Source organism: Eleutherodactylus coqui, chromosome 3 (genome assembly GCF_035609145.1).
Source record: "Eleutherodactylus coqui strain aEleCoq1 chromosome 3, aEleCoq1.hap1, whole genome shotgun sequence".
Classification (NCBI taxonomy): Eukaryota; Metazoa; Chordata; class Amphibia; order Anura; family Eleutherodactylidae; genus Eleutherodactylus; species Eleutherodactylus coqui.
Window position 1 is genome coordinate 34,389,861 of NC_089839.1, and position 25,222 is coordinate 34,415,082.

Consider the following 25,222-nt stretch of genomic DNA (forward strand, 5'->3'; position numbering starts at 1 on the left):
TCTTTGATTCTAAATGAAATATGACTATTGAGATTTCATGTAAAATTAAACTAACTTTTCTCTCATTCCAACTCAACGTAACTCTTTGAATATGTTCCCAATATACAACAATATTCCACTGAAAGGTCGTTACTGACAGCCTTTTTGATGACCTAGTCAGGAACTTCATTCCCTTGGCAAGTACGAAAGACAAACTGAATTCCTTCCTTAGAATAAAAGGATTTCCCAATTCAGACTTGAATCTGCTTCCAACAATAACCATGAGCTTTCTCCCCAGCCGCCCCAGAGACTTGTGTTGACAGCAATTCCAAAATCTTAATGTTGCTTGCTGATTACCTGGTTTCCAGTCGCTCTAAATAATGGAAACATAAGTGTTCCAGATTTCTATAAACTCAAACATCTAATAGGGTAACATACAATACAAAATACTATTGCTTTTTTTTCATCCTAGGGAAATGAAGGACTTTCCAAAATCTAATAGTGTGAAAGCCCAAAGTTTTTGTTTAGTGATGTCAATGTTTTTAATGTTTTTGTGATTTTTGAGCCAAAATGCTCTTCGGTAAGTAACATTTTTGTTATTTCCTTGAAGACAATATGAACATCTGTAGAGAACAATGGGAAACAATTTTTAGGAAAATTTACCTATAAAATCTAGGGTGACTATCTACCTTGATATCACACTTCTGATGTACTGGTTATACTATTATTCCTGCTCTTTTCTAAAAAAAAGTGTCTGTATATGAAGTCTCTAAGACTGTTTAAATCCTAAGCTTTAGGGACACTACATACTATACTGGCATTTTTGTCACTTTGTCTTACATTTATTATTCACTATTGAATACATTAGCATAGGATTGCACATCCTATAATCATCCATTCTCTACATCTCCCTATTACCTACAAAAAAATTGTGAGCTGCATTCGTAATCAGCTCACAGAAAATAGTAGAAAGCTTGAAATGGCTGCAAATGGGAGTCTACCTGCTGTCATGTCTGACTAAAAGTAAATGAAAACCATGACAAAGGATGGAGAAAGGTTGAGGGAGGAAAGGCTTACCAAATAGGGTAACTGACGAGGAAGGAAGAGATCAAACCTTGATGTCAAAATTATCAAACCTGCCTAAATAGCAGAGTACCCACCCTGAGAAAGGCAACCCTGAGATAGGAATCTGGGGGTAATTCCTTGCACAGCCCTAGTTGGTTTGTGTGAGAGAGGGGCAACACCAGGAATGGGCCAAACAGGACAGGTGTAACAATATACAGATAACACTAGATAACTTGCACAGGAGGCCTAGTTAAGGATTGGGAGGCCAAACTGTTGAACAGAAGAAAAAAGACAGTACACTGATAAGTTATGTAAAGTACCAACTCCACATAACACTCACTACACAGGTTCAGTAATACAATTGTATAATCAATGTCCTCTGTTTGGAGGAGCCGGGATAAGAACTCCGAGAGAAAATCTGATAGGCAATAAACAGCCAAGCCATCTAATCAATAATAGAACAAACAGGGAGATGTTTCTGTCATGACATCAGCAGCCCAATGACACTGCACCTAGTACTGATGACATGATGTCATGCCTAACTAGTGTTGATGCCCGGAACAAGTCAGCGTCTAAAGCTCGCATTGAACTAAATGAGAACTTGGCCTGCAATACCAAGCCTGGCCACTGCAGTAAGAATGGAGCTGTTTGCTTCCTGAAGAAATCAGTTTCGTGCATGAGTGCATTGGCCCGGCAAACAGCTATTCAGTGGGGGTCCTGAGTGACAAACCCCCACGATCAGCTATTGATGATCTGCATTGAGGATTGGCCATCAATAGTTTAGAATAGGACAACCCATTTAATTAAAGGAGTCTGTAATAGATACAAATTACCTTTATATTCTTGCCAATTTTTATGTCAAAATACTTTTAGCCACCTTTCGTCTCACAGTGACACCATGATAAGACACTATATCACTTCTATCATCACTTGAAAAAAATTCAGTCACTGTCCCACCACTTATAATTATAAGGGCCCAGAAATCTCTCTCTTCGTGCCTAATTCATCCTGGATCCCACCCCAGCACCCTCAGTGCCTAAATTACTATCAGATGGAGACTCTTTCAATCCCTACCATTCATACCTATATACTCAGATCTCCTCCTGTTGTTGATTCTCGCTGGCTGTATATTTACGGTTTGTAGCTTATTTAGGTGAATATAAATGGTAATTATAATCCCACTGTCCTCCCAGCAGGCAGAGATGATACTGGCTCTAGCTGCTCATATGATGCTGTGCTGATGCATCAGGGAGCGCAATAGTGGAAAAATGTATATATATAATGCTGAAAATATATTATAAACAGCAACAAAGATTCAGTTTATTAGATCCCATGCACATATTACAGGTTGTACAGAGCTATAACAAGATACTCTTAGAAGTCCATAAATTGCCTATAAAGTCATGTGGAGGCATATGGAGTTTTCTTTCTCTAAAAGATTATGGTATATTCCATTGTCTGCCACATAAGAGAGATATTCTTAATGGAAGTATATCAGATTATTCAGTTATATGGTCAGGACAGTGCCTCTGTTGACTGTAGCCAAAGGGTTGGCAAAAGTATTGGTTTGCTGCGAAAAGGCTGAAGAGTGAAAGTAGAGAGTGTCATAGGTGAGAGAAACCCCGTCCCAAAGGGACATCCAAGGGACTTCGAAGGAGGAAAGCGATATACGTTGGTGCGGCACCATGGAGAGCATTATGGGTGAGGGGCATATGGAGGTTTTTTCTCTAAAAGATTGTGGCATATTCCATGATATGCCTTTAAGGTTTGCATGAAACAATCATAGATTATAGAAAATATATAAAAGGGTTATCCCAAAATCTAAAGTTATCCCCCCCCCCTATCCACAAGATTGGGGATAGCTTTATGATCAGTGGTGGTCTCACCACTGAGACCTCCACTGATCCCGAAAACAGGTATCCTGTGTTCCCCCTCACTCTTACTGCAGACTTACTTCATCCTGTGCAGTGAGGAGGACATTGAATGGAGTGGGGGGTGCAGCACTGAGGCTCAGCAGCTATCAGAAACCATTTTTTCAGCAGTTATTACATGTATATAGCCAGCTTTAGCATTTTAAAATGTACACTTAAATGATAAGAAAGATGGTTTTCTTAGGAACACATTAGACCTTATTCAAATGGGGAAAAAAAAAACTATGTAGAAGGCTAATTTGAGTTAAATAGACCCCCAACAGTTGTGAAGTACAGAGCCATAAGAACTCTGTTGAAGCAATGCGTCCATGGAAGAATACATCTACGATTCAGCATTCAATAGAACACGGTATGATATTCTTTTCATTCTATTGGATTCACACAAAATGCTACAAAACAAGCACCATATGCCTCTATATGAGATCAGAAGCATATAAAGATACTGTAAAGTCCAATAAACATCTATGGACTCCTATTACATTGTCCATAAATATGAAAATCGTTCTAACCCACCCATTTCTGCGGAACAATATGGCTCTTTAATGTATATGGAGCTTACTGACTTTCCTTGAACATCTTGGTATCAACATGCCCAACTTCTTTCCGTTGAAGATATAGGCATGCTTGGCTGAACATGGTTATTTGTGGGGAAGTTGGGAGGATTAGCTGTAGGCCGAATAAGTATTCAGCCAACTGCAACCGTTCTGTGCAAAAGCTTTAGGTGAGTGAAAAGGTTTTTCTAGAATTGAAGGTGCCAGATTGGTTCCAAATTCATTCTGCATCAGGACAACAACCTCAAACATCCCGCCAATGTCAGATGAGCGAGCACCAAAATGCTCGGGTGCTCGTTACTCGGGACGAAATTTTCGCGATGCTCGAGGGTTCGTTTCGAGTAACGAACCCTATTGAAGTCAATGGGCGACCCGAGCATTTTTGTATATCGCCGATGCTCGCTAAGGTTTTCATTTGTGAAAATCTGGGCAATTCAAGAAAGTGATGGGAACGACACAGAAACGGATAGGGCAGGCGAGGGGCTACATGTTGGGCTGCATCTCAAGTTCCCAGGTCCCACTATTAAGCCACAATAGCGGCAAGAGTGGGCCACCCCCACCTCCCAACAATTTTTACTTCTGAAAAGCCCTCATTAGCAATGCATACCTTAGCTAAGCACCACACTACCTCCAACAAAGCACAATCACTGCCTGCATGACACTCCGCTGCCACTTCTCCTGGGTTACATGCTGCCCAACCCCCCCCCCCCCCCCCTCCTGCACGACCCAGTGTCCACAGCGCACACCAAATTGTCCCTGCGCAGCCTTCAGCTGCCCTCATGCCACGCCACCCTCATGTCTATTTATAAGTGTGTCTGCCATGAGGAGGAACCGCAGGCACACACTGCAGAGGGTTGGCACGGCTAGGCAGCGACCCTCTTTCAAAGGGGTGGGGCGATAGCCCACAATGCTGTACAGAAGCAATGAGAAATCCAATCCTGTGCCACCTCCATCTGGAGCTGCACACGTGGGCATAGCAATGGGGAACCTATGTGCCACACACTATTCATTCTGTCAAGGTGTCTGCATGCCCCAGTCAGACCGCGGTCTTTTATAAATAGTCACAGGCAGGTACAACTCCGCAACGGGAATTCCGTGTGCACCCACAGCATGGGTGGCTCCCTGGAACCCACCGGCTGTACATAAATGTATCCCATTGCAGTGCCCTGGACAGCAGAGCTAACGTCAGATTAAATACAGGTGGGCTTCGGCCCACACTGCATGCCCCAGTCAGACTGGGGTTCTTTAGAAGTGGACACATGCAGTTACAACTCCGTGTGGACCGACAGCATGGGTGGCTCCCTGGAACCCACCGGCGGTACATAAATATATCCCATTGCAGTGCCCAGCACAGCTGATGTAACGTCAGCTTTAATGCAGGTGGGCAAAAAATTAATTGGATTACACTGTAGGCGAAGGCCCCAAAAAATTGGTGTACCAACAGTACTAATGTACGTCAGAAAAATTGCCCATGCCCAACCATTAGGGCAGGTGAAACCCATTAATCGCTTTCGTTAATGTGGCTTAATTTGTAACTAGGCCTGGAGGCAGCCCAGTTAAAATAAAAATTGGTTCAGGTGAAAGTTTCAACGCTTTAATAAGCATTGAAACGTATAAAAATTGTTTACAAAAATTATATGACTGAGCCTTGTGGGCCTAAGAAAAATTGCCCGTTCGGCGTGATTACGTAAGGTTTCAGGAGGAGGAGCAGGAGGAGGAGGATGAATATAATACACAGATTGATGAAGCTAAAAGGTCCCCGTTTTTTATGGTGATAGAGAACGATGCTTCCATCCGCGGGTGCAGCCTACGTATTGTTTAGGTACCGCTGCTGTCCGCTGGTGGAGAAGAAAAGTCTGGGGAAATCCAGGCTTTGTTCATCTTTATGAGTGTAAGCCTGTCGGCACTGTCGGTTGACAGGCGGGTACGCTTATTCGTGATGATTCCCCCAGCCGCACTAAACACCCTCTCTGACAAGACGCTAGCCGCAGGACAAGCAAGCACCTCCAGGGCATACAGCGCGAGTTCAGGCCACGTGTCCAGCTTCGACACCCAGTAATTGTAGGGGGCAGAGGCGTCACGGAGGACGGTCATGCGATCGGCTATGTACTCCCTCACCATCCTTTTACAGTGCTCCCGCCGACTCAGCCTTGACTGGGGAGCGGTGACACAGTCTTGCTGGGGAGCCAGAAAGCTGTCAAAGGCCTTAGAGAGTGTTCCCCTGCCTGCGCTGTACATGCTGCCTGATCTCCGCGCCTCCCCTGCTACCTGGCCCTCGGAACTGCGCCTTCTGCCACTAGCGCTGTCGTATGGGAATTTTACTATCAGCTTGTCCGCCAGGGTCCTGTGGTATAGCATCACTCTCGAACCCCTTTCCTCTTCGGGTATGAGAGTGGAAAAGTTCTCCTTATACTGTGGGTCGAGCAGTGTGTACACCCAGTAACCTGTAGTGGCCAGAATGCGTGTAACGCGAGGGTCACGAGAAAGGCATCCTAACATGAAGTCAGCCATGTGTGCCAGGGTACCTGTATGCAACACATGGCTGTCCTCACTAGGAAGATCACTTTCAGGATCCTCCTCCTCCTCCTCCTCAGGCCATACATGCTGAAAGGATGACAGGCAAGCAGCATGGGTACCCTCAGCAGTGGGCCAAGCTGTCTCTTCCCCCTCCTCCTCATGCTCCTCCACCTCCTACTCCTCCTCCTCAACGCGCTGAGATATAGACAGGAGGGTGCTCTGACTATCCAGCGACATACTGTCTTCCCCCGCTCCGTTTCCGAGCGCAAAGCGTCTGCCTTTATGCTTTGCAGGGAACTTCTCAAGAGGCATAGCAGAGGAATGGTGACGATAATGATTGCAGCATCACCGCTCACCATCTGGGTAGACTCCTCAAAGTTTCCAAGGACCTGGCAGATGTCTGCCAACCAGGCCCACTCTTCTGTAAAGAATTGAGGAGGCTGACTCCCACTGCGCCGCCCATGTTGGAGTTGGTATTCCACTATAGCTCTACGCTGCTCATAGAGCCTGGCCAATATGTGGAGCGTAGAGTTCCACCGTGTGGGCACGTCGCACAGCAGTCGGTGCACTGGCAGATTAAACCGATGTTGCAGGGTGCGCAGGGTGGCAGCATCCGTGTGGGACTTGCGGAAATGTGCGCAGAGCCGGCGCACCTTTTCGAGTAGGTCTGACAAGCGTGGGTAGCTTTTCAGAAAGCGCTGAACCACCAAATTAAAGACGTGGGCCAGGCATGGCACGTGCGTGAGGCTGCCGAGCTGCAGAGCCGCCACCAGGTTACGGCCGTTGTCACACACGACCATGCCAGGTTGGAGGCTCAGCGGCGCAAGCCAGCGGTCGGTCTGCTCTGTCAGACCCTGCAGCAGTTCGTGGGCCGTGTGCCTCTTATCTCCTAAGCTGAGTAGTTCCAGCACGGCCTGCTGATGCTTGCCCACCGCTGTGCTGCCACGCCGCGCGACACTAACTGCTAACTGGGTGCGTGGCGGCCTACTTGCGCTTGCGCTCAAACACTTGCGCTAGCGACGGCTGGACGCTGCGCTGAGAGACATTGGTGGGTGGGGCCGAGGACAGCGGAGGTGAGGGTGTGGGTGCAGGCCAGGAGACGGTAGTGCCTGTGTCCTGAGAGGGGGGTTGGATCTCAGTGGCAGGTTGGGGCACAGGGGGTGCAGTGGTGCAAACCGGAGGTGGTGAACGGCCTTCGTCCCACCTTGTGGGGTGCTTGGCCATCATATGTCTGCGCATGCCTGTGGTGGTGAGGCTGGTGGTGGTGGCTCCCCGGCTGATCTTGGCGCGACAAAGGTTGCACACCACTGTTCGTCGGTCGTCTGCACTCTCAGTGAAAAACTGCCAGACCTTTGAGCACCTCGGCCTCTGCAGGGTGGCATGGCGCGAGGGGGCGCTTTGGGAAACAGTTGGTGGATTATTCGGTCTGGCCCTGCCTCTACCCCTGGCCACCGCACTGGCTCTTCCAACCTGCCCTGCTGCTGCACTTGCCTCCCCCTCTGAAGACCTGTCCTCAGTAGGCTTAGCAAACCAGGTGGGGTCAGTCACCTCATCGTCCTGCTGCTCTTCCTCCAAATCCTCTGTGCGCTCCTCCCTCGGACTTACTCCAATTACTTACTCCAATTACTACTACCTGAGTGATAGACAACTGTGTCTCATCGTCATCGTCCTCCTCACCCACTGAAAGCTCTTGAGACAGTTGCCGAAAGTCCCCAGCCTCATCCCCCGGACCCCGGAAACTTTCCAAAGGTTGGGCATCGGTCACGACAAACTCCTCCAGTGGGAGTGGATTCGGAACCATCGCTGCCCATTCTGGGCAGGGGCCCGAGAACAGTTCCTGGGAGTCTGCCTGCTCCTCAGAATGTGTCATTGTAATGGAGTGAGGAGGCTGGGAGGAAGGAGGAGCAGCAGCCAGAGGATTCAGAGTTGCAGTAGTGGACGGCGCAGAACTCTGGGTGGTCGATAGATTGCTGGATGCACTTTCTGCCATCCACGACAGGACCTGCTCACACTGCTCATTTTCTAATAAAGGTCTACCGCGTGGACCCATTAATTGTGAGATTAATCTGGGGATGCCAGAAACGTGCCTCTCTCCTAATCCCGCAGCAGTCGGCTGCGATACACCTGGATCAGGAGCTCGGCCCGTGCCCACACCCTGACTTGGGCCTCCGCGTCCTTGCCCGCGTCCACGTCCTCTAGGCCTACCCCTACCCCTCAGCATGCTGTATTACCAGTAGTGCAGAAACAGAACGCTGTAATTAAATGTGCCGCTTATTGGCCTGTGGTTGGAGGCTGACTTCGCTTACGGAACGCACAGCAGAGCCAGGAAAGAATTTTACGCAAGCCTGCTGTAACACTTAGCTGGCTGCGTATTAATTAGGACTACTACCCCCAGCAGAGACGCAGTACAGTCAGGACGGTCACAGGCAGCCCAAATATATTTTTTTGTCCCAAATTTTTTTGGAAAAGCCCACTGCCTATATAGACAGTATACGTCTTTCACCTTTTTCACTGTCCCTGCCTCAGCACTACTGGCCCTATACTATGTAAAATTACTGCAGACTGTTTCCCTCTGGACAGGATGACAGCGGTGATGTAACGGCCAACGCAGAGCCAGGAAAGAATCTTGCGCAAGCCTGCTGTAACACTTAGCTGGCTGCATATTAATTAGGACTACTACCCCCAGCAGAGACGCAGTACACTCAGGACGGTCACAGGCAGCCCAAATAGAATGTTTTTTCCCAAATTTTTTTGGAAAAGCCCACTGCCTATATAGACAGTATATCTCTTTCACTGTCCCTGCCTCACCACTACTGGCCCTGTACTATGTAAAATTACTGCAGACTGTTTCCCTCTGGACAGGATGACAGCGGTGATGTAACTGCCAACGCAGAGCCAGGAAAGAATTTTGCGCAAGCCTGCTGTAACACTTAGCTGGCTGCGTATTAATTAGGACTACTATCCCCAGCAGAGACGCAGTACACTCAGGACGGTCACAGGCAGCCCAAATAGAATGTTTTTTCCCAAATTTTTTTGGAAAAGCCCACTGCCTATATAGACAGTATATCTCTTTCACTGTCCCTGCCTCACCACTACTGGCCCTGGACTATGTAAAATTACTGCAGACTGTTTCCCTCTGGACAGGATGACAGCGGTGATGTAACGGCCAACGCAGAGCCAGGAAAGAATTTTGCGCAAGCCTGCTGTAACACTTAGCTGGCTGCGTATTAATTAGGACTACTACCCCCAGCAGAGACGCAGTACACTCAGGACAGTCACAGGTAGCCCAAATAGAATGTTTTTTCCTAAATTTTTGTGGAAAAGCCCACTGCCTATATAGACAGTATATCTCTTTCACCTTTTTCACTGTCCCTGCCTCACCACTACTGGCCCTATACTCTGTACAATGACTGCAGACTGCGGACGCAATGCTCTGCACGGCCGATATACAAAAAAAAAAAAATGTGCAACACTGCAAAAAGCAGCCTCAACAGTACTGCACACGGTCAGATGTGGCCCTAAGAAGGACCGTTGGGGATCTTGAAGCCTAAAATAACTCCTAACACTCTCCCTATAGCAACTCCAGCAAGACAGCACTTTCCCTGAACTATGTCAGAATGCATCTGTGGCGAGCCGCGGGAGGGGCCGATTTATATACTCTGGTGACACCTGATCTCGCCAGCCACTCACTGCAGGGGGGTAGTATAGGGCTTGAACGTCGCAGGGGGAAGTTGTAATGCCTTCCCTGTCTTTCTATTGGCCAGAAAAGCGCGCTAACGTCTCAGAGATGAAAGTGAAAGTAACTCGAACATCGCGTGGTACTCGTCTCGAGTAACGAGCATCTCGAACACGCTAATACTCGAATGAGTATCAAGCTCAGACGAGTACGTTCGCTCATCTCTAATTAAGAACTATCTTCAGTGCAAAGAAGAACAAGGAGTTCTGGAAGAGATGATATGGTCCCAACAGAGTCCTGATCTCAACATCATTGAGGTTGCCTGGGATTACTTAAAGAGACAGAAGGATTTGAGCAAGCCTCCATTCACAGAAGATCTGTGTGGTTAGGTGTCCAAGATGTTTGAAAAAAAAAAAAAAAAACTTCATAAATTGTGTGTAAGTATACATAGAAGAATTGATGCTATCTAGAAGGCAAAGGCAGGTCACACCAAATATTAATTTGATATAGATTTCTCTTTTGTTCATTCACAAATATTCTTACATTGCAGCATTTTTGTTTACACCTGCCTAAAACTTTTGCACAGCACTATATCTCTGGCGTACGGGTAGTCTTAGAATGGTTTCTCATCTGCGTTGCAGGTCCAGCTGCCGATTCCGTAAGAAAAACGGCTGCAGCTGGGCGGAAAGTGGGCGGACCCTATTATAGTCAATGGGGTCTATCCGATGCTGTTCGGTGCTGTTTCCAGACCAGGACAGCAGAATCCCCAGCACAAGTGTGGAAGAACCCTCGGTCAATTCCTTTCTGTCTCTCTTTCAATTTGTCTCTACTTTTCTTTCTCTTTTCTTGTTTCCTTTATTCTCTTTTTTCCTTCTCTTTCTGTCTTCATTACTGAGGCTCGTATGATTGCTAATATGCTTTTTTTTTATAAACTAAATTGCAGATAAAAAACATTTAGATAAAATCTGAACTAATGGCTGCAAAAGTTCCCCATTAATAAATATTTGCCTGTTTGCATAATTCATTCAAAATATTTCATTTGTTTGATTGATGTTTTTCCAAGGCATTTGTTTAAGCAATTAGCATGAAATAAAAATATATAAATCACCTACTATACACTGATTAAAGATTTATTTTTAAATTGTGTTGCAGTAATATAATAAGCAGGAAATTAGACATTTTTATCTTACATTTTCAACAATTAAATTACGCTGTTGAATTATTCAGTTATCTGTACAGGTTTTTTGTTTTTTTTTGCTATATTATGTTTGTATTTAGCCAACACAGACAAATGACTCATTGTTTTGCAAGCTTATAAAACTGCTACCATAATTACAGAATAACTGTCACTAGCTTCCATGCAAATATATATATATATATATATATATATATATACATATCTATATACACACGTGTATATATACATACATATATATATATATATATATATATATATATATATATATATATATACTGTATGTGTGTGTGTGCGTGTGTGTGTGTGTACATGGCAGATTTACTTCCTGCCAAGCAGAGCTCATCAATATTCATTCAATTGCCTTTCATAATTGTATCAGAAGGGCCATTGATCCCATTTGCTCCTTTTGAGACCATCAAGGAAGCCCTTTTGTTGTAGTGAAACAAAATTAGCCATTTGCAGGAGATCACATTGTCTCCCTGCCTCCCCAATACGCATCCTTCAAACTTGCTGACTGCGATTTCCCTCCAACAAAGAAAAAAATAATTATAGGGATTATGAAGGTCCCAGCTCAACCCCAAGCATTTTTTTTTTTTTTAAACCGTAAGTATACTACAGGTACAATGCATTCACTACCATCACTGTGCAACCCCCGGAAGCCACAGAATCGCATACTTGCAAAGTTAGTCATCTGTCACATATCATGTTTGGTATCCACTTCTAGGTGAATTCATGATATGAAACATGGCAGTCTTAGCTTCCCTATTGGAATGCCTCTTAAGGAAATATGGCCAAAATGTTAAATTGGGTTTCCATTCAGAAAATATGTGCATCTACTTAGCCAGCCTAAGCAGTACGGCAGAGCTTGGACGCAGAGGGACTTTAAATTTAAAGGGATATCTCCCCTCCATTGTCGGACCCAGGAGTTGTATCTACATGCAGAACTGTCCACCTTTCCATGTGCTCCTCACCCGAGGGCTATTTGAAAAAACGTCATGGATTGGTATTTTCTATTATTTTATTAATTTTTATTTCCACACTGTTTTTTGCGAATTTGTACGCTCTTTACCCTTTCGTAAATATCTTCTGTGCTATATTTTAACCTAAGCACGGCTAACCCTTTTTAACCCTTTGCAATCCAATTTTGGATTCAGGGTTTCCTAGAGGGATTTCTCTTTCTGCCATTATACAATGGTGCCATCTGCTGGCTAGAGCCAGTATTGCAGTGTGTGACATGCTTGAGAGGCCCCCGACAACAGAGCGGCCAGTAATCTACAGTAAGAATACCCCGCCGGATGTCTTCCGACATCGTAACTGCACATCTTTCAATCAGAATGTCTTTAGACGTCAGACAGTGGATTAGAAAGGGTTAAAATAAAGTTTTAAACTTTATTTAGTCAGCTTTGTTCACACTTTAAGCGATCTATAACCCCAAAGTCTGTTAATTGTGTGTCTACTGGTGGAAACTGAACTGGCTGACCTTGCTGTTAGAAACTGAATAGGCTGAGGTTTTAAGTAAAAAAAACAAATGATCCAGCTCACCAAAAAGACACAGAATTCCCATAACTAATCTGTGTGTCTCTCTGGTTCTCACTCAGCGCCATATCCCCTTGGCTCTCTATAGACTTCTATGAGCAGCATGTAATTTGATTTCTCAGTGAGCAATTAGTCCATCTCACCTACCAAGACAAATTTCAAACGGTTTTTAAGAGTGAGGCCTCGGTCAGACGACCGTTTTTTGCCGCGATTTGCGGATCGCATGACGAATGCGCATCCGCAAATCGCGTGACCGGGCCGACGATTCGCCGAAAAATCTGCAGCTAGCAGCATTTTCGGTGAAACGGGCCCGATCAAAGGAGCGCTGTCCAACCCATTGAAATTCAATGGAGCCGGCAATACAGTCGGCTCCATTAAAAGCAATGGGCTGCCGGCGAGCGCGGGATGAATTTTCGGGAAGGGCTTAAAAATATAAGCCCTTACCTGAAAATCATCCTAAAATGTGTAAAAATAAAAAATATATATACTCACCTTGTCCCTGCAGCCGGAGCTCAGCCGCGGCCGGCCGGCAGTTCTCCTGAACTGCTCTGTGTAGTATTCAGCAGCCGGGGATTTAAAATCCCCGCCTGCTGAATGGGCTGCCTCTGATTGGTCACAGTCCTCACCCATCAGGGGCAGCTCTCAGCTGTCATTCAATAGCTGAGAGCTGCCCCTGATTGGTCCTTGCGCTGAGACAATCAGAGGCAGCACTCACTCACCCATTCATGAATTCATGAATGGGTGAGTGAGAGCTGCCTCTGATTGGTGAGGTCTGTGACCAATCTGAGGCAGCCCATTCAGCAGGCCTGCTGAATACTACACTGAGCAGTTCAGGAGAACTGCCGGACGGCCGCGGCTGAACTCCGGCTGCAGGGACACGGTGAGTATATATATTTTTTTTATTTTTACACATTTTAGGATGATTTTCAGGGAAGGGCTTATATTTTTAAGCCCTTCCCGAAAATTCATCCTGCGCTCGCCGGCAGCCCATTGCTTTCAATGGAGCCGGCTGTATTGCCGGCTCCATTGAATTCAATGGGCGAACATCGTTTTTCTCTGCCACAGCTGTTACAGCTGTGGCAGAGGAGAGTGATCTTTGTAGTATATGTTCTCAATGGGGTTGGCGCTGCTGCCGCCAGCCCCATTGAGCGCACATATAGAACACAAGGAATCGCAGAACGCAGATAGGCGAGATCTGTGATTCCTCGTGTCCTATAATTTATCGGACATCCGCATAAAAAGCGGCCATGTGACTGATCACATTGCAAAGCAATGGTTCTATATATGCGCAGATCGCATGTGCATCCGCAAATCGCGGCAAAAAACGGTCGTCTGACCGAGGCCTGAGTGAACACTTTAGGAGGAAGGAGAAAGAACTCATAGAAAAGTAGCATTATTCTCTGATAACATATGTTACCATTTTTTTATATTGGCTGCACTATTTGATTTGTGCAAAATTTGTTGAAAGGTAAATGGACAGACAGACAGATAGATAGATACATAGATAGATAGATAGATAGATAGATAGATAGATAGATAGATAGATAGATAGATATGAGATTGATAGATAGATAGATAGATAGATATGAGATAGATAGATAGATAGATAGATAGATAGATAGATAGATAGATAGATAGATATGAGATAGATAGATAGATAGATATGAGATAGATAGATAGATAGGAGATAGATAGATAGATAGATAGATAGATAGATAGATAGATAGATAGATAGATAGATAGTTATGAGATAGATAGATAGATAGATAGATAGATAGGAGATAGATAGATAGATAGATAGATAGATAGATAGATAGATAGATAGATAGATAGATAGATAGATAGATCGATCTTAGGGCCAATAGAAGCTGGGTCACTACTAGAAATAAGTAAACTTCTAAAAAGTTGGGTTTGGCAAGCTTGCCGAACATTTGCAAAAAGATCAGCTTGGGCCGAATTAGTTCAATCCGAACTAGAAGTTCACTAAAACCCCTAAAACTGGTGTACAACACTGTCTAAGAGCCCTAGCAGCCATTAGAGTGTTATTCAGGGCTTTTCTGTCTCTTAGATAGTGTTATACACCAGTGTTCAAGACTAGTGTTGAGCAAGCCGAGCCAGTAGAACCCTGCTTTTGGTGGAACTTTGCCAAAAACTTGGTTCAGGCTCTTACCAAACGGAACTTTTAACAAAGTTTAACCCAAAACAGGGGTGTACTAGTTTGATTCACTCAACACTAGTCCCTATACTTTATAATACCCATTTCAACAGTTGCAAAACCTTGCTGTGCCATATAAAGAGAGGAACTGAAATTAATCTCACCCTTCATATTCAGAAATAGGTTTGGCAACATCAGAGACATGTATTATGTAACATTTTGCCTTTAACTGTTCCATAAAGAGTTCTACTAGCTGTGGTACCCCATAGAACAGTTCCAGCAACAATGCCAGTATAACAACACCATTCCATACAGTATCAGTTCTATCTACAATAGAACTCATAGCAGTGCTGGCCAAATAATGCCAAACACATTCCAAAATGCAGACTGCTCATACTCGTCTTCTTGTGCCAGAGATCATCATAGGAGGGGAATCTTCTTCTAGAGACCATCTGTTACAGATCATTTCTGAAGAAGAAGATTGCTGTTAGTGTATACAAATATTGACATAGTTATTCTCTATCATTTTAGGGGCCAGAAAGTGCCTTTAAGAAGCAGAAGGTGCTAATGAAAGTATATTGCTAGGATGAGAGCATTTTGGCTGCTGTCTGGAGCTCTTTTGATAAGTCTCGTATCACAGTAAAAAACTGTTTTCGGTTATTTGAAAACATTGCAAAATAACGAGTTTAGCAATGAGTGAACTTAGAAAAGCTCAGATCAGCCAGTTCCCTGAACTTTTGCAATAACTTTGCTTCAGCCTGAAGTAGTTCAAACCGAACCAGAAGGTCACCAAATGCCCTAAAACTGGTGTATAACACTGTCTAAGAGCTATTATAGACCTGTATAATACCCTGAGAGTGTTATAGAGGGCTGTTATAGCCATTAGTAGAGATGAGCGAGTATACTCGCTAAGGCACATTACTCGAGCGAGTAGTGCCTTAGCCGAGTATCTCCCCGCTCGACTCTAAAGATTCGGGGGCAGGCGGGGAGTGGCCAGGGAGAGTGGGGAGGAACGGAGGCGAGATCTCCCTCTCTCCCCTCCGCTCCCCCCGCTCCCCGCCGCAACTCACCTGTTACCCGCGCCGGCCCCCAAATCTTTAGAGACGAGCTGGGAGATACTCGGCTAAGGCACTACTCGCTCCAGTAATGTGCCTTAGCGAGTATACTCGCTCATCTCTAGCCCTTAGACATAGTTATACACCAGTGTTTGGAAGTAGTGTGGATCAAGCCAAAACGGTAGAAGCCTATTTTGGGTCTAAAGTTGTTAAAAGCTCAGTTCAAGTCTGTGCCAAACTGAATTTTTAGCACAGTTTGACCTGAAACAGGGTTTTACTGGTTCAGTTTGCTCCACACTAAAAGGGTTAGTACATCCTTCCTCTCCATAGACCTTAATCTGAGGTCTTAAAATCACTGATGCTCCACACTGCTGTTAAGAAAGAAGTGATCTTTACAGAGAGGCACCAATTACAAAAACAATGGAGAAAACTACCTTTTCCTTTTTTTACTTCAAAAGCCATAACACAACAGACAGACTTGTACATTGTACAGGCCAGACCTTAATTTTAATATGGCTTACTAGAACATAACTTAATTCAGTTGGACAGTCCATTGTGTTTTGTATTAAAGAAATGTAGTACTTCTTTTGGAGCTGTAAATTGTGAAACCATATGTATGACATGGAGGTCATGTCAAGACCATCTGTTTTTTTTACTCTTAGTATGTGCCAGAGATTTCTTCCACACAGCTTAATGCTATGTAAATAGAAAGTGAAGATGTTTTTATGATAAAGGAAGTCATACATTGAAGAAATAGATACAAAGTCAAAAAGTGCAGTTTCTTACATTTAGAAAATACCAACAGACTGCAATAAAAAAAAAAGAAAACTGTCTCTGGGAATTCTATTTAATCAACCTAAAATTAAAATTCTAAAATAAGGCAAAAGATCTAATATTTAGCTAAAAACCACCAAAGAGCTACATAAATCCACATTTATTAATATGCTGAATAGCGTTGAGCAAACCGAACCAGTAGACCCTTGTTTTTGATTAAACTTTGCTAAAAGTTTGGTTCGCTCAACACTAGTCGTGAACACGGGTCAGAGGCGTAACTTGAAGCTCCTGGGCCCCAATGCAAAACCTGTAACAGGGCCCCCAACTATAATGCTTTATTCATAGTACTGGGCTCCCTATATGGAGAAGAGAGGCCTTATGGGCCCCCTAAGGCTCCTGGGCCCGGGTGCAACCGCATCCCCTGCATCCTCTATAGTTACGCCCCTGACACTAGTGTATAACACTGTCTAAGAACCATAAAACCCCCATATTACACTCTCACAGTGTTATACGGGCTTTCATGGCTCTTAAATAGTGTTATAAGCCAGTTTTAAAGGTTCTTGTTCGGTGTAAACTAACTCAGACCAAACTGATCTTTTTTGAAAAGTTCAGCAAAGCAGCCTTAGGGCTCAGTCACATGGGCCACGCTGTGCCACAGCTGTCACAGAGGAGCGCAACATTCTCCTATTGAATTCAATGGAGCCGGCTTCAAATATAAGCCCTTCCCTGAAAAACAATCCAAAAATGCGTAAAAATAAAAAAAAAATCAATACTCACCTCTCTGCAGCTGCCGGTGCTCAGCTGCGTCCAGCTGGCTCTTCTCCCTGCACTTGCTCTCAGTAGTATTCAGCAGGTGGGGATTTAAAATCCCCGCCTGCTGAATGGGCTACCTCTGATTGGCTGAGCCCTGTGACCAACTAGAGGCAGTGCATTCAGCAGGCGGGGAATTTAAATTCCCTCCTGCTAAATACTACTGAGAGCAGTGCAGGGTGAAGAACCGGCTGGACGCGGTTGAGCCCCGGCAGCTGTAGAGAGGTGAGTATAGATTTTTTTTCATTTTTACACATTTTTAGATTGTTTTTCAGGGAAGGGCTTATATTTAAAGCCCTTTCCCGAAAATTACTACAGCGCTTGCCGGCAGCCCATTGGTTTCAATGGAGCCGGCTGTATTGAACACATCAGTTATGCGTTTAAAAATTTGCGCGTACAAACGCCCGTGTGACTGAACCCTAACTGAGCTTTTCTAAAGTTTGCTCATCACTAATGCTGAATATTTTTTATGTATCTCTGCAGGTTGTACATCTTATTCTCAATTTACTCAGAACTGACAGAAGGAACCTCGTGTTGTGATGACTCCCTACACTGTGAACAGAGAACTGCAGATTCTACTTTAGTAACATCATCATGTAGGACAGTGTACAGCAGAATAGATAAGTGGAAAAGTGAATAAATAGCCGTAAATAACTCATTGTTAGCTCCAACAGCACATCTATGAGAGTCTCTGCTTCTCTCCAACCTCTCATTATCCCCCTCCCCTCTACTCTCAATAAACAGCATGACTCTTCCCTCACCTACACTTTCTGTTTTCTATATTTTCAACTTTAGTAGCAGATAACATCACATTTATTAGAGGATAGTTCACTCTGTGACCGAGCCAGCAATACTGGCTCCCGTGCAACAGCAAGTGTATGCGGGGACGAGTGTCGGTTATCGTTTGCCTGACATTCATCCTGTCTAAATGGGCCTTTAGTCTCCATTATTTTTTGGTCCCTTTCTGGAGGATGGCACAGTGTAGTGAAATGCAACAAGTTCAATTTCACCATTTTGCTAAGTTTAACTCAGGCCTTAGTCACACGGGCATTTTTTCGCGCGATTTGCGGATCGCATGACGGATGCACATCCGCAAATAACGTGACCGATGCCCAAAAATCGCCCGAAAATCTGCTCCTAGCCGCGTTTCATTAGAAACGGGCCGGAGCTGTCCAGCGCATTGCATTCAATGGAACAGGGCCCCATTGAAAGCAATGCGCTGAGGGCGAGCACGGGATGAATTGTCGGGAAGGGCTTAAATATATAAGCCCTTCCCTGCAATTCATCCAGAAATGTGTTAAAATAAAAAAAATATATATACTTACCTTGTCCCGGCAGCCGGAGTTCAGCGCGGCCGGCCTGCAGTGTTTGTGAAGGGGGTGTGACTCAAAGCTGCCCCTGATTGGCTCACCCATTCATGAATTCATGAATGGGTGTGAGTGAGACCTGCCTCTGATTGGCTCAACAATGGGCAAACATCGTTCTTCTCTGCCACAGCTGTTACAGCTGTGGCAGAGAAGAATGATTTGTCTTCTATATGTTCTCAATGGGGTCGGCGCTGCTGCCGCCGGCCCCATTGAGCGCATATAGAGAAGAGAACAGGAATCGCAGATTGCAGATAGGTGCGATCTGCGATTTTTGTTCTATAATTTATCGGACGAGCGCATAAAAAGCGCTCATGTGTCCGATACCATTGCAAAGCAATGGTTATAAAAAATTGCCGGACGCATGCGCATGCGCAAATCGCGCGAAAAATCGCCCAATAGGGCCGGCCCCACGCTGGAACCTGAGGACCTAACTAGCCCTAGATGGTAAACGATTCAAGCAGACAGTACACAGTTCACACCAACACACCAGGGAATGCACACTATGCAGAACAGGACTGTTCACACCACGTGTCTGGCTACTTGCTCAGACCCACAGACCAGGTAACTGCTCACACCTTACACAACACCATGCATGGAAGCAAACACCTGCGTGTTGGGAAACCAGCATCCTGTAGCTAGAGGAGCTGGTATATATGTGCAACACACCAGGGGGGATTGGTTGGCTGGAGATACTTCACACCCAACCAGCTCAATTATCCCATACCTGTGAAGTTGTGCTCCTGGAAACCCTTAGTACTACAGGTCCCAGGAACACAACCTAACAACTCACTTCCCTACTTCAGATGCCTGAGTACTACGAAGTTTGTGCACCAGTCCATAAATGACCCTTACCAAATTTACTGATAACATTCAGGATATGTACCCTCTAAACCTTTTTCCCATTAAAGTGCATGATATTTCTTCTATTATGACCTGATTGCTAAATTATAAAAAAAAAATTACCTTTTGAAAAGGTCCTTGGAGCTGTACATCTTCCCAATTTTTTACTTACCCCAATGCTGTAATTTCAGATATTACATATTTTCGCTTACTAAGTCAAAACAGAAGCCTGTGCTGACCATGACAACATGACAACCTAGCAGCACTATAATATCACTGACAACGAAGCAACACTTGGCAATCACCATAGAAAATGCTACAACTGTGAAATGCAGTCAATGGAACTTATGGTATCTCCTATGCTGACTGCCAGGGCTTAGAGGAAAGTGGGAGATGCAGAAACTTTTTGGGAAATGTCACCATATTTGTGTATGGCCTGGTGCTGAATTTTCAGTTTTTGGCCAGAATTACTCTTAATTTTTCATAGCACAACTGCTGAATATTCTTCTATTTTACTTGGGTACTATGGATATTTTCATCTACCACAATAATTGTAACATTAGTCCTAATAAGTTGTTTGGTCAATGAACATGGAGCAGACAAATAGTAGATCCCATGCAGGGGTACCCCAAGCTTTTGTGCTGCCTGAGGTGAAGTGTGAAATGGCAACCTCTTTCCCCTGCAAAAAAAAACCGCACTCATTTTACAGGTATTGAAAGCGCCAATACAGAAGGTACCCAACACATATTTGAAGCATTGAGACTTGTCTAAAGTGACAGAGTAAAAGTGCCCCAAGTAGTGGCCCCAATAGTAAGTGTCCCCCTAGGGGCCCCAGAAGTATTAGTGATCCTCCTAATGAGCCCATTAGTAATAGTGACCCCATTTGTGTCCCCAGTGTTAATAGTGGCCCCAGTAGTAATAGTGACCCCTACAGTGGCCCTAGTAGTAATAGTGTTCTCCATAGTGGCCCTAGTAGTAATAGTGTTCCCCATAGTGGCCCTAGTAGTAACAATGACCTAGTTAGTGGCCCTAGTATAATTGTAAGCTCTCATAGTGTCTCAAATAGTATTAGTTACTTCCATAGTGGTCCTAGTATTAATACTGTCCCTTTTAGTAGCACCCCAGTAGCAATAGTGACCTCAGTTGTTATAAAGATTCATGTTAGTGACCCCAATAGCAATATTGACCCCCATAGTGGCTCCAGTAGAAATAGTGTCCCCCTTAGTAGCCCCCATACTCATTTGGACCACCATAGTGGCCCAGTATTATTAATGACCACCATTGTGGCCATAGTAGCAATTTTGACCCCTGTACTGGACTTCCAGCTGGGCAACAACCCAATAAACATTTCACTCACTCTGCGTCTAAGTCTATGACTCCTGACCTCCCTCCCTTAATACAGGATGGTATCTGCATGCAGGAACACAGGTGCCAAAGGGAGAGGTCAGTGGTCACAGATTGATAACAGCATTGGTGGCCGCCCCGACCAGAGTTGCAGACAGAGTAAGTGAAATGCTTGTCAGGTTGCTGCTGGGCTGGTCATTAATATGGTTGGTTACAAATTAATTAAAGTCAAGCGACAACCCCAGCCCTGCCCTTCTGACATCCTACAGACTACTGCCTGAAGCAGCCTGAAGCAGCAGTCTCATGTTGTCTATTCTATGTAATCTGCTACTTCATAAGAATCAAATACAGCTTATATTTGGTAAATCTATTATACAGAATAAAATGAGCAGAACCGAGCATCAGGTTCCTCATTTGTATTCGATTATCCAGAATTCCTAATCATATCACATGATGGAAATTTTTGGTAGGACAGGTTTTTGGCTGAGCACAAGACCCAAGAATGTGCTTGCAAGCTGTAGAGAAACACGGCTTTCTCTGATCTGAGCAGATATATACAAATCAAGATATCAATCTCAAAATATGGAATGGATTGTAGAGAGGGGTCAAAAATTGAAAAATGCATTTATTTACCTTGTAGAATTGCAAGAGGCTGATATAGCTTCCATTTTAGAAACATCTTACAAAAACTAATTCAAAATGGCAGGTATGTAACCCATTGTGCAATAGTGTCCAATTACTTGGATTCTATGGTTCAAAAGAAAGTTCACTGTATCTAGAAGTAATCGAAATTAATTAATTCAAAAACATTTAAAGGGGTTGTACCAATATTTCGAGTTATTCCCTATCCATTGGATAGGAGAACTTGCTGACCGTTGGGGCTCTCACTGCTGAGACCACTGCAGATCTCAGAAACGTGTCCACCATCCTCACTGCCGGGTTACTGCCTGGTGCGCTGGACAGAAATGTCAATAAATGACATGTCTGCCTGTTTATAACCAGATCTGCAAATCGATAAATAATAATCATTACTATTATAATTTTTATTCTCATGTAAGATTCAGATAAATGAATAATTTCTGCAAAAAAAAGTCCCCCGCCGTGGAGGACCCAGCTTATCTGTGCCTTATATGATTTCAATGTGAATTGTGAAATGCTCCATCTTCCCTGTGGCAGCACTATAAATTAAATGGGGCAGCTTGCCACCCTGCCATAAGCTTATTTTCTAGGGACCCCTCTAACAAAAAAAAATGGCATTATTCAAGGCAGACCCTTTAACTTCTTCATCCCTGACTAGAGATGAGTGAGCACCAAAATGCTCGGGTGCTCGTTACTTAAGCCAAGCTTTTTGTACTGCTCGAGAGCTCGTTTCAGTAACAAACCCCACTGAAGTCAATGGGAGACTCGAGCATTTTCCATGCTGACCCATGCTCGGTAGCTGTCTGCATATCTCTCTCTCTCTTCCAGAGCTCCATTTTCTCGAGCAGCCGAGCACCGTGAGGTGCTCAGCTCGAGTAACGAGTACTTCCAGTATGCTAATGCTTGCACGAACATCAAGATTGGACGAGCATGCTCGCTCATCTGTATTCTTGACCCATTTTTGTTTTTTGCTCCCCACACTCCCAAAAAAATTGAATTTATTTATTTTTCTGTCGCATTAGCCATCTGAGAGCTTGTTTTTTTTGTAGAACCAGATGTGCTTTTCAATTATACTATGTAAGGTCCTGTACAATGCAACAAAAATTTTTAACATTGGGGTGAAATGGAAAAAAAGATCTTAATTTTGCCATTTTTGATTCGTAGGGGGTGCCTTGTTTCTATATTGTACATGGTGTAACAAAAATGGCATGTTAGCTGCATTACGGCGATACACAATGTATTCATTTTTTGTTGTACCGCCCATACAACATATTTTTGTCAATGCTTTCTGTTGAGCCCTATAACTTTTTTAGTTTTCCATCAATGTGGTTGTGTGAAAGTTTGACTCTTGCAGGACTACCTGTAGTTGTCATTGGCACTATGTTGGGGAACATGCAACGTATAGATTGCTTTATATAAAATTTCTTCTTGGAAACAGGGTGACCAAGAAAGCACAATTTTGGTCTTTTTTTTTTACTAAATTTTAGAGATGTGTCAATATTAAAAGTGGGATTTTTTTGTAGGGGGAGTGGTTAAAATGGGAAAAGGCGAGTTCAGCTTTAAGCCTCATTCGCACAAGTGTTTTATCGCAGCTATTTTGCCACAATAAAATGTCATCAAAAATAACTACGATGTGAGGCATTGGATTCCAATTAGAGATGAGCGAGTATACTCGCTAAGGCACATTACTCGAGCGAGTAGTGCCTTAGCCGAGTATCTCCCCGCTCGTCTTTAAAGATTCGGGGGTCGGCGCGGGTGACAGGTGAGTTGCGGGGGGGAGAGAGGGAGAGAGAGATCTTGAAAGTCACGATCCTTCAAGTGAGCGAACACTTCTTCTGGTTGCTATGTGGTTGTGCTGCTGACACTGTGTTTGACTTGTGAAGCTAATAGAAGCCAATCTGCCGGCCAATGGAATTTCACGCTGCAGCAATTTTTTCACTGGATACGTTTGTGCGATTGGATGAGAAAACGCTAATCATTGTTGGAATTAGATAGCTGCTATACTTCACTATTGCGTAAAATCGCATACGCTCGTTTGAATGAGGCCTTAAATATGTATTATCTTTTGTAAAAATGAAAAAGAAAAACCCTTTAATGTATTTTAAAGTACTTGCCCGCTCGAGACTGCAGGTTCGGGTGCCGGCGGCGGGCAGGGAGCTGCGGGGGAGAGCGGGGCGTAACGGAGGGGAGATCTCCCTCTCTCTCCCCCCCCCCCCCCCTCCGCTCCCTCCTGCTGACTTCTGCTACTCACCGCTCCCCCGCGCCGGCACCCTCACCTTCTGTCTCGAGCGGGCAAGTACTCGCTAAAGGTAATGCTCGAGCAATTGCCTTTAGCGAGTATACTCGCTCATCTCTAGTTTTGAATGCTGTGAATGGGGCGAGCTTGAATCCTGGGGACGCTCCCTTAGACGTCATTCCCAGAGTCGTTCATCTATGCCCCTTAACATTAAAAGATCAATGTTTCATTTATTCTATCTATTGCACACGGAATCTATAAATGAAGTATATCTGTTTATTTGTAACCAATATTCCTAATAGCAAATTAGTTGATTTTTAACCTTGTCAGGATTCTCAACATGTCAAGGGCATCCCCACTTCTCAGAGGCCAACCTTTAATACTATCCACTTGCTCACGCCATTATTATTCATTCATTTTAATGCATTTTCCTGTTAGTTAGTTCATCAGGGGACAAGGAGATTTCTAATGGTATTAGAGAACTATGCTTGTAGGTGGCATGATGTGACATACTGGCGACCCAGACATTCGCGAGCCATTATCAAAACAGAAACACTTCTTGTAGGCAGAGTAACTAATAGGGTAAGTACAGGGAAAGTGTATTCTTCTGTTCATTCCCTAATAATTAATATACCTTGGGAAATTAAGGCTTAGGACATGTAAAAGAAAAAAGCCTACTAATTCTAAGTAAAGCTGTTTATTTAGTATACGACTGAAGATTGATACCACCTTCAGGGCTCGGTCACACGTTTTTTTTTCGTGCATGAATAGGCACGTGAAAAGAGGACTTCTAAAGGTACCAATGGGCTCCTACAGAAGCGTTCACATGAATGATTTTTAGACGTGCAAAATACTCGCACCTGCCAAAAATAGGACATGCGAGTACAACTCACATCTAAGGTCTGTGGTGCGCGCCAAGATAGGACTTGTACTATCTTTGGAGCGTGCTTTCCATAGACTCCTTTGGGAGCTAGAAGACACGCAACTCCAATTGCGTGAGCGGGCTACTTCAAATAGCTGAAATTCATCTGTTCGCTTGATCTTTTTCATGCGTGAAGGGCGACCTTTTTGTGTGCCTATTTCGGTGCGATAAGAAACGCTTGTGTGACCGAGGCCTGAAAACAGTAACGATTATGAAAATTCATGTATAAATTGTCTATTGTTTATTGTATATATATGTAACTTTGAGCCTGTATGTGTTTATTGGTTGGAGGAAAAGGTCTAATTTTAGCTAGATTTTTTTTTTGTTGTTTATTCCTGTGGTAACAAAAAGTGATAGATCCTTACAAGCGATTTGGATATTTCCCTGTCTTCAGCTGTAACAATCAAATCAAACCAGATAGCAAATGATGGTATCAGGCAAAATACTAAATGCTTAAAAGAAAAAAAGAAACAATAGTAATAAAAGTAATAACAAACATTCATATTTTTAGCTAACAAAACCCATGCCTACAGCTGTATGTCATCAATTTTGAAGGAATAACCATGGAACCTTGCCCAATACATCAATTATTTTGCTGAACATACTCATCTCTTAGGATAAGTCCTT

General features: G+C 44.0%; 1 long non-coding RNA gene across 1 annotated transcript in view; it reads left to right on the forward strand.

Moving 5' to 3' along the window:
- LOC136619723 (uncharacterized) overlaps positions 1-18,007 on the forward strand; it is a 59,601-nt gene extending 41,594 nt beyond the window's left edge. Inside the window, exon 2 of the long non-coding RNA XR_010791014.1 lies at positions 17,731-18,007. This is a non-coding gene — a long non-coding RNA (uncharacterized lncRNA). The remainder of the gene's footprint in view (positions 1-17,730) is intronic.
- Positions 18,008-25,222: the final 7,215 nt, after the last annotated feature.